Source organism: Hibiscus syriacus, unplaced genomic scaffold (assembly GCF_006381635.1).
Source record: "Hibiscus syriacus cultivar Baekdansim isolate YM2019G1 unplaced genomic scaffold, ASM638163v2 tig00003041_pilon, whole genome shotgun sequence".
Taxonomy (NCBI): Eukaryota; Viridiplantae; Streptophyta; class Magnoliopsida; order Malvales; family Malvaceae; genus Hibiscus; species Hibiscus syriacus.
In genome coordinates this window covers 2,197,203-2,206,509 of record NW_024061960.1, presented here as the reverse complement: position 1 = coordinate 2,206,509, position 9,307 = coordinate 2,197,203, and the positions used below count along the sequence as shown (strand labels likewise).

At 32.8% G+C, this 9,307-nt stretch overlaps 1 pseudogene; it reads left to right on the top strand.

Annotated features, from left to right (window-relative positions):
• Nucleotides 1-1,520: 1,520 nt before the first annotated feature.
• On the top strand, nucleotides 1,521-4,331 carry LOC120166666 (annotated as a pseudogene).
• Nucleotides 4,332-9,307: the final 4,976 nt, after the last annotated feature.

Here is a 9,307-nt window from a genome sequence, read left to right as displayed (position 1 = left end):
ATTTTTAGTATAAAACTCGTTGATTTAAAGACTTTTAACTCCTGCGTTGCAATCCATGTTATTTCCTAAATACATTGTTAACATTTCCCCTCTTTTAGCGAAGTCTAGATCCTTAATTGCACAGCAGTTCTTCATAACTTCCACGCATACATCGGCTATTCATCAACTCTGGCCACCATGTATGCTTTCTCACACAATCCTTCCTAATGTAGCCTCGCCAAACCAGGGGCAGATTCACTACTTTTTTAAGGTAGACACGTCACCCTAAAATCCAAAGTTATGCATTTTATTAATAGTGCTCAAATTTTATTTGTGTCCATCTTATTCAAAATATTTACGTTATAAACATACATATACACACTCAAAAATATTTCTAGATCCATCATTGCCTCTGACCGGCTGTGGACATAAAGTGAATCAGTTTGACGGACTTTGGTTTCCCCTCTCCATTGTTGATTTTTTTACACTATTGTTTAATATATAGAAATTAAATTATTTAATTTTATTATATGGACATTAAATAGCATATTTTTATTGTAACTAGATTTCAATTCCAGGATTTAAAAGATTAATTATAATTAAATTAAATAATTTTATGCACTAATAATAAATTTCATTAAAAAGATTATATATATATATATCTGGACATGCGATGAGTATGAATTTCTTAACAAAGAAAACTCTTGTTTTAAACTAATATAAGAAAATAAATCTAAATGGTTTCATGCACAATAAATGACATTAGATCCTGATTAATATTTATAGTAAATTATACAAATGGTACCCTGATTATAATATATTATTTTGTTAAGTTTTCTGACTATTATAAATTATAAAATAATTCTCTGACTATAGGGAGGTTCTTTGTTGAGTCCCTCGGCTATTAAAAGTTACAAAATAGTCACTCAATTATTCATTATGTTCCAAACTCATCATTTTCCATTAAAAATTTAATGACAATCTGAGCTCAACGTTAACATGGTGACTAAGATATGATAAAATTTAATCTCATAGTATCAAACGACAATTTTATTTCAGTTACTATGTTAACGTCCAGCTCAGACGACCATTAATTTTTAACGGAAAAAGATGATTTTGGAACATAATGAATAATATGATGATCATTTGTAACTTTTAATAGTCGAGGGACTCAACAAAGTAACTCTTATTGTCAATGGATCATTTTGTAATTATTAATAGTTAAGAGACTCAACAAAATACTATCTTATAGTCGGAGGATCATTTATGTACTTTACCCTAATATTTATTTACTTAGTTTGAATAGACTTATATCAGTTTTTTAAAGACAGTAGCAATTATTAAATTTACATGTTCAGACTTAAATTATTTATTTCGGTAGGAAATAGGGTTCTGTTATTATTATGGAGAGTAGGGGAGTTGGAGAGCTTGTTGTTTGTAGTAATTTGTAGTAACAAACAAAGCAAGGCAACGAAAGACTTGGCTTGAGAACCGGGCATCGATCCCAAAATCATCACCTTCCCACACGTCTCCGCCGAGAAATGGAGACTTTGCCACTGCTAAATGGAGTACCACCTTCGGCCACCACTGGTTCGATAACGTTGTCGGAGAACGGAGACTATGCGCCGGTGAAGAGCTTCAAGGAAGTGAAATGGATGTTTTGGATAGAGACGGTGAAGATGTGGAAGATTGCTGGTCCTATTGCTTTCCAAATAATTTGTCAATATGGAACCAACTCCTTCACTAATATATTCGTCGGCCATATTGGCAACATCGAACTCTCCGCCGTCACCATTTCTTTCGCCGTCATCGGAACTTTCTCTTTCGGCTTCATGGTTCGTTCTCCATCTCTCCATTTTGGGATATTCAAGGAAAATATCAGTAATTTATCTTCTCTTTTTCTCTTCGATCCATATGTTTTGTTTCTATTCATCAATCCCAAAAGCCCAATATGTTCAATTAATTTTAAAAGATTATAAGCCTTGGTTTTTTGTGCAAATTATGGAAATGTAGCTTGGCATGGGGCGTGCACTGGAGACACTTTGCGGCCAAGCTTTCGGAGCCGGACAAATACACTTGCTTGCAGTTTACATGCAAAGGTCCTGGATTATCTTGCTGGCTTCCTGTTTCATTATCTTGCCGTTTTACATCTTTGCCACACCAATCCTTAAATTTTTTGGCCAAGAAGAAAAGATAGCAGAATTAGCTGGGGAGTTCACCATACTCACAATCCCACAACTGTTTTCACTCAGGGAAGTTTCTTCAAGCACAAAGCAAGGTGAACATGCTGGCAGATTGGGTTTGTGGCTTTGCTTCTCCACATAGGGATTCTATGGCTGTTCATCGATGTGTTCGGGTGGGGTACAACCAGTGCGGCAATAGCATTCAACATCACCAACTGGGAGATCACCTTAGCTCAAGTGGCTTATGTTATATTTTGGTGCGACGAGGTGTGGAATGGGTTTTCATGGCTGGCGTTCAAGCAGATATGGGCCTTTGTTAGACTCTCCATCGCCTCGGCCGTTATGCTTTGCCTTGAAATTTGGTAGATGATGAGCATGATTCTTCTCGTCGGTCACCTTGATAATGCAGTCATTGCAGTAGGCTCCCTTTCCATTTGGTGAGTTCTCGTAATAATAGACGAGTGTTTTTTAAACATGATCTAAACTTACTTCTAATCTGTTTCTGCATTTGCATGACAGTATGAACTTGAACGGCTGGGAAGCTATGTAGTTCATTGGAATAAACGCTGCAATGAGGTAATTCACAAACATTTCTTTCGTTTTACACTGAACTTATATATTATATTCACAGAACACTTGCATGATTACCAAGTATACAGAAAAAATAAACAATAGTGATTAAAAGGTTGCACTAACAGTAACAGCCTTGTATGATGTGTTTGTGTATTTTCTAAACCGAATAAAAAGTTTTAACATTTTGGTCCTATAATTGTCAGCGCACGGGTCTCCAATGAGCTATGATGGGGACATCCAAGAGCCGCCAAATACTCTGTATATGTTACGGTGGTTCAGTCTCTGTTCATTGGCCTTTTATGCATGGTTCTTCTTGTGATAACCAGGGACCGCTTTGCTTTCATTTTTACAAGCAGCCAATAAATGCAACGAGCTGCTTCTCATCTCGCATAGCTTCTTGGTATCACCATGGTTCTTAAAAGTGTACAGCCTGTGATATCAGGTCTCAATATCTGTGAAATTACCTTCTCATCTCGCATAGCTTCTTGGTATCACCATGGTTCTTAACAGTTTACAGCCTGTGATATCAGGTCTCAATATCTGTGAAATTACCAGTGCCTAATTTTTGCTGCTTTTCTCTTGGTCTTATATTTCATTCTTGTAGGTGTTGCTGTTGGGGGTGGATGGCAGTCATTGGCTGCTTATATTAATTTAGGTTGCTATTATGCTTTTGGTCTTCCCCTCGGCTACCTACTTGGTTATGTACCATGACTTTGGAGTGATGGTATTGGTATTTCTGGTTTATATTCATTTCCATTGCTTTCTAATTAGTGTTACAAATATAATAATCCGAGACGAAAAGGAAAAATGTAAATAGATAATTTATTAATAAATAAAAGGTACAATTTAGAGTAAATAATCCGAATGTCGATAGAATAATGAACTAGAAACTAATTGAGGTCTGTAACTACATAATTTTCTTAAGATAGATTTCTGGTTACTCCTTGGTGCTCAATATATTTGGTCGCCTGTCTCGTAGGATACAACAACAAGATAATCAATATACAGTAGCACAACTGTAAAGATCACAAACTATATTTTTTTGCCTGAAGCTATACCCGTAAACTAGAAAATGAAAAGAGATTTTTTAGTTGTGTTTAACCTAATAAGTTTTGTACAGTAATTTATAGTCTCTCATGGGAGAATAATTTGAAATAATATATTCTGAAAAGTAAGATCATTAATTAGTATCTGAATAAAATCGAAAATAATCTATTAATATCGCATTTGATCGAATATATTCGTGAACTGCAAGACATTCCATATCATATCTGAATTGTTATCGTAAAAATGTGGGATATGAGTTCTATTTTCCTTACATAACACAATTCACATGTACCCTACCTTCAACACCAATTTCTAATTCATCACTCAACCGCTTTGAGCATATGAGATATAATTGTAAAGATCTCGTGAAGTAGAATATGAATCATTAAATTAATTATTCGAATCTCCACCTTTACCCATAGAAAATATGACTCAAAGTTTTCAATTTATCACAACTGTTCCAACAATTAGTTATGGACTCTGATCAAAGCAAGTTTGCAGGGACATTGGGGAGGCATGATAGCTGGAACTGCATTGCAGACGTTGCTACTTTTGATTGTTCTTTGTAAAACAAATTGGAACCAGGAGGTTAGTTAAACTTGACAGAAAATATGGTCGTCTGGTCTGTATCATGGAAATGTCAAGAATTCATATGCATTTCATTTGTAGGTGGAACTAACATCAGAACTTATGAGAAGTGCGGTGGCCAAGATATCAGTATTGCCGGTTCAAACAGTGGCGTTTTGATCGGTTGTTAAAAGTCGATCCACACTACATTATTATTATAAACTTTAGGCATCTGCATAAAGGTGATGCTTATATATCAAAGAGATTTTGCCAGGATTTTCTCAATCTGTGTATGAAACCTTGGTGGGGACATAGATATGCTAAGATTGTATTGTAAAATCGAGGTTACAGAAACAAGAATCTAATACTTGTTTTTCTAGTTCAGCAGAAAACAGTAAAGACAGAAACATTACAGCTTACAAAACATTATGTTGCAGCTTTCTGTTTCTGTTTCTCAACTAATTTCATATTCGATTCACTGATTGATATAACAATTCAAGTCTTTTAAGTTACAATCAATTAAGTGAATATTCTATCACTTGAAAAATATCATATCGTATTTTAAACTAATATCACACCATTTAATTAATCCATCTCTTAAAGTTAATATTTTTCTAACTGTTATGAAAATAATTATTTTCTTCACTTTTCTAACGTAGATGGACTTGTGATAAATTTTGGGGATTAAAATACAATCTATGATATATTACACGACCTTCAAGAGTACTTTTACCAAAATAAGGGATATTAATTGAGAATATGCTATTCTTTTTTCATACTATATACAAATACTAGTTTATTAGTGTCATATACAAAGGAATATTCATTTTGAATATTCCATTCCTTTTCCGTACTATATAAAATACAAATCTTTCTCTATTGGAGCTTTTTTTATATTATTTTTTGGCTTAATAATAAAATTGATCTTCTAAATTATATTTTTTAAATTAATTATTTATATTCGATCTATATATTTAAATTTTATTAAAAGTGATAGAACTATATTTTTCTTGATTTATCAAGAAAAATGCTTGGTTTATAAAAAAATGCTAACCAATAAAAAATATAAAACATGACACAATTTTAATAGATATAAAATATGATAGTTTAAATATCACTTTTCATAAAATATTTAAATGAAAAATATTATATTTTAGATCTCAATTTTATTATTAAACCTTATTTATATTCCACTTTAATTTCATAGCACTAATGATGCAATTTTTTTTATTTTTTGAAGTGTTTAATTTACGAAAAAAGTTATTATTAGAGATAATATTTTTTTTCAAAATCTTATTCACATGTTTCGTTTTCTCTCATTTTCATCAAATGAAAAAATATTACCAATAATAGTTGTTTCTTGGCATGCTTTTATTCTCACCAATTTATTAGGTATTTTTCAAATTTTATCATTTTGAATGAAATTATAGTAGAATTAGGAACAAAGCTAGAAATTTTAAATTACAGTATCGTAATTTTAAAATCATAATTTTAAATTATAATATATAAATGAAATTATATAAATTTGTTTAAAAATATAAACTCAATTTTTAAAGGTATCAAAACATTTCTAAAAGTGTCTTTATTTGTTTTTATTTATATGTTAGGATTTGTGAAGCTCAACGAACAACCGAAAAAGTGTTAAAGGGGGGTAAATTGGTCTTTTAAAAAAATTTGGGTATGGAGGAGAAAGGATAGGAAAATTTGCATAATGATTTATAGTGGTTTGACTTCTAAACCAAGTCTACATCCACTATCTTAGCTCTACACTAAGGATTTTCTAACAAATTCACTAATTTGTTCTTTCTTTTTCTATACTCAAGAGCAACATTTACAAATTCCTGTCTTTTCAAAGGCTAAGATAGAATCACTCTCCTTTTTACAAAAAGGATAAAAGAAGTAAGCAAGAAAACCTCACAAGGTAGGTGTTTACAATAATTAAACTCACAAGAAAACAATTAAAAGATTTGCAATAAGCTTAAACACATTATGTACAAGAGAAAGGGAAAATAAAGAGTGAAAGAGCTTTTCTGTAACACCCCAAATTTAATGAAATTTGGGGACTAAAATGCAAGTTCCCAGAATTTGTAGGCCGTTTTAGAAGCTGTAGGATATTTTTGGACTTAAACCCAATTTATCCCATTTTATGTCATCAGAGGAAAAAAATAAAGAAATCAGTTAGGTGGCTAGGGGGATTCAAACCCCTGACCATCGGTATGGCCACCTATACCCTAGCCAATTAGGCTAGGGTACTATTTGAGGTATTTTTAATAAATATATAATATATTATATTAAAACCGATTACCTTAAATCCTCAAATCAAAAACCCTAAATTCCTAACTCCCTAAATTTTCTCCCCCGTCGGCCCTCTTCATCGCTTCAATCAATCTCGAATTCCCCAGCTCGCGTCACCAATGCCATTAGACTCATCGTCGACCATCGAACAAATCCCCCATATCCCCTTACCGTGTGGTCACGTCGTTCTTCGGGATCGAGCTCTTGAAGAACCGCCGAAACCCTGCCTAGTCGCCTCAACTATTGGCAAACTTTGGCAGCCACTGTCATCCTTTTGCCTCACTTCCATTGTAGTTGTGCTCGTCGTCCCCGTGAGCACGAAACCCACCAGTGAGACACGTCGTCGTCTCCTCCTTCGTCGTTTTCTATTGGGGTAAGTTCCCGATTGAATATTGGTAATTTTGGCATGGTTTGATTGTGATTTTGTACTGATAATTGATTAATTGGAAGGTGTATTCCAATTTGGAGTATTCGACAATGCGCGTGGGATTCGTTCGCATATCCAGGAAGCTTCTGGAACCGGTCCAGTCAAAATCGAGTCAACTCGCTTGAGTCAACCCATTGACTTTGACCCGGTAACTTTGATTGTTGACTTTAAGTGAAAAGTTAAAATTTTTGAAAAGTCATATTTTATTTTTTTTCGACGTCTTGAGTCTGATTCTGAAATCCGATTTGCCAAATTTGCACTCGGTAAGTTGTTTTTCAATATTTTATCTTCGGATTCAATTTAGTTTTCGATTTTGTAACATCCTCAATACCGGGTTAGTGACTAAATTGTAAAACTTTAGAATTTGGTGATTAAAATAGAATAATTGAATAGCTTAAGGACTTAATTGGAAATATTTTATGAAGGATTGTTAGTAATTATTAAATGAATTAAAGGGAAAAATGGTCATTTGACAAGAAAGATTTTTATTTCCTTTCATAAGATAAGGAAACCACGTGGGAAGAGGGAAATGGAGTTCCAGAGTTCTATTCTCTTCATTTCTTCCTCCATACGAGAGAGAGACAGGGCAAAGGTAAGTTTTTTGGTTAGTTGATTAATTGTTGATTTTAAGAGTGGGTTTTAATCCTTAGGTGATACTTAAGCTTAAGGAAAGGTTAAGTATCTTAAAATTAAAAGAGGAAGAAGTTATGAAAGATTAAAGATAAGATGTTCCTAAATGAATTTCTGAAAAAGAGTTGATAAAGGAACTTTGAGATGGAATTTGACTTGTCATCAACTTAATTAAGAGGTATGAAGTGATAGAATTAAATTTAGAACATATTAAAAAATTGGTATGATTATTGATTTCCATATGGAGAAAGGAATTTAGAGGTTAAGGATGTATTGAATGAGTAGAAATTGGTTTATGTATGTGTACTTGAGTTAATAATATGAAAGGGAATGAAACATGAAGTATTGAAGCTGAAAAAAGTGAATTTTCATGATTAAACAGAGATTTCTGGGCAAGGTGTATCGGTACACATTCAATAGGTACCAATACACTCTCGAAGGAACAAACATCGAATGTAATAAGTGTATCGATACACATGCAGTGTATCATGTGTATCGATACCCCCTTAAAATGAAAACTTCGAATGTAATTTGTATACCGATACATAGGTAGTGTATCGATTAAGAAATGTATCGATACACTATGGAGTGTACCAATACCTACCTTAAATAAGAGATGAAAGTAGCCTTTATTTTAATTGAAGAAATGGAAGATTAGAATATATCAATTAGAATATTGATATATATCAATGTATGACTATGTAGATATAGATCGTAATCTCGTTCCGGAACAATCGAAGAATTAGGATTGAATCAAGCAAGCAAGGTTAAGGTGAGTGCATAATATAGGTATAGTTTAATGGAAATAAAACTTGCGATAAGTCTATTTCCTAAGTTAATTTCATAGTTTAATAGTTATGAACATGCATACATTATAGTTTTTGTTGAACATGCATAAGTTATATATGTTTACATATGATTTGACATATGTTATATGATATGAGATGGATGGTTATATGCACATGTGAAATGTGATAGAAGAAAATACATATGTGATTACAAGGGAAATGACAATAGTACATGTTTATATAGAATATAATATTAATGCCCATGTTATGTAATATGAGAGCTCTAGGTATAGTTGGCATGCCAAGAGTCGAGGGTTTCGTAAGTCCTTCGGAACATATTCATAGGTCCTTCAGGATAAATCTCATATGCCACTCAGTAGGACTTATACGAGTTGTGGTGACAGCAGATGTGCACAACCTCTATGTACTCGAATACCTTAAGTTCTCAGTATATACATGGGCCTATAAATAATATGAAAAGTATGTATTGCATTATATGTTATAGTATTAGTATTTTTTATACTGAATTATATGAAATGAGATGGAATTCTGAATGTTATGTTGCATGTTCACATTCATAAAAAATGCATTATTATAAGTTTATGCCTCACTAAGTCTATTACTTAGCGTGTAAATGATTTACACGTAGGTATAAAAAAGTAAGAAGACCAGTCTTAAGAGCAGCAGAGCAACATATCACAACTTGAAGATCAAATCAGAAGCCCCTTACACAGTATGTCTGTTTATGTAATATATGTGTTGGCATGTAAATAGAGTCGTATAGTACGCACGCTCTGATCAAGTATAAAATGTTTTGA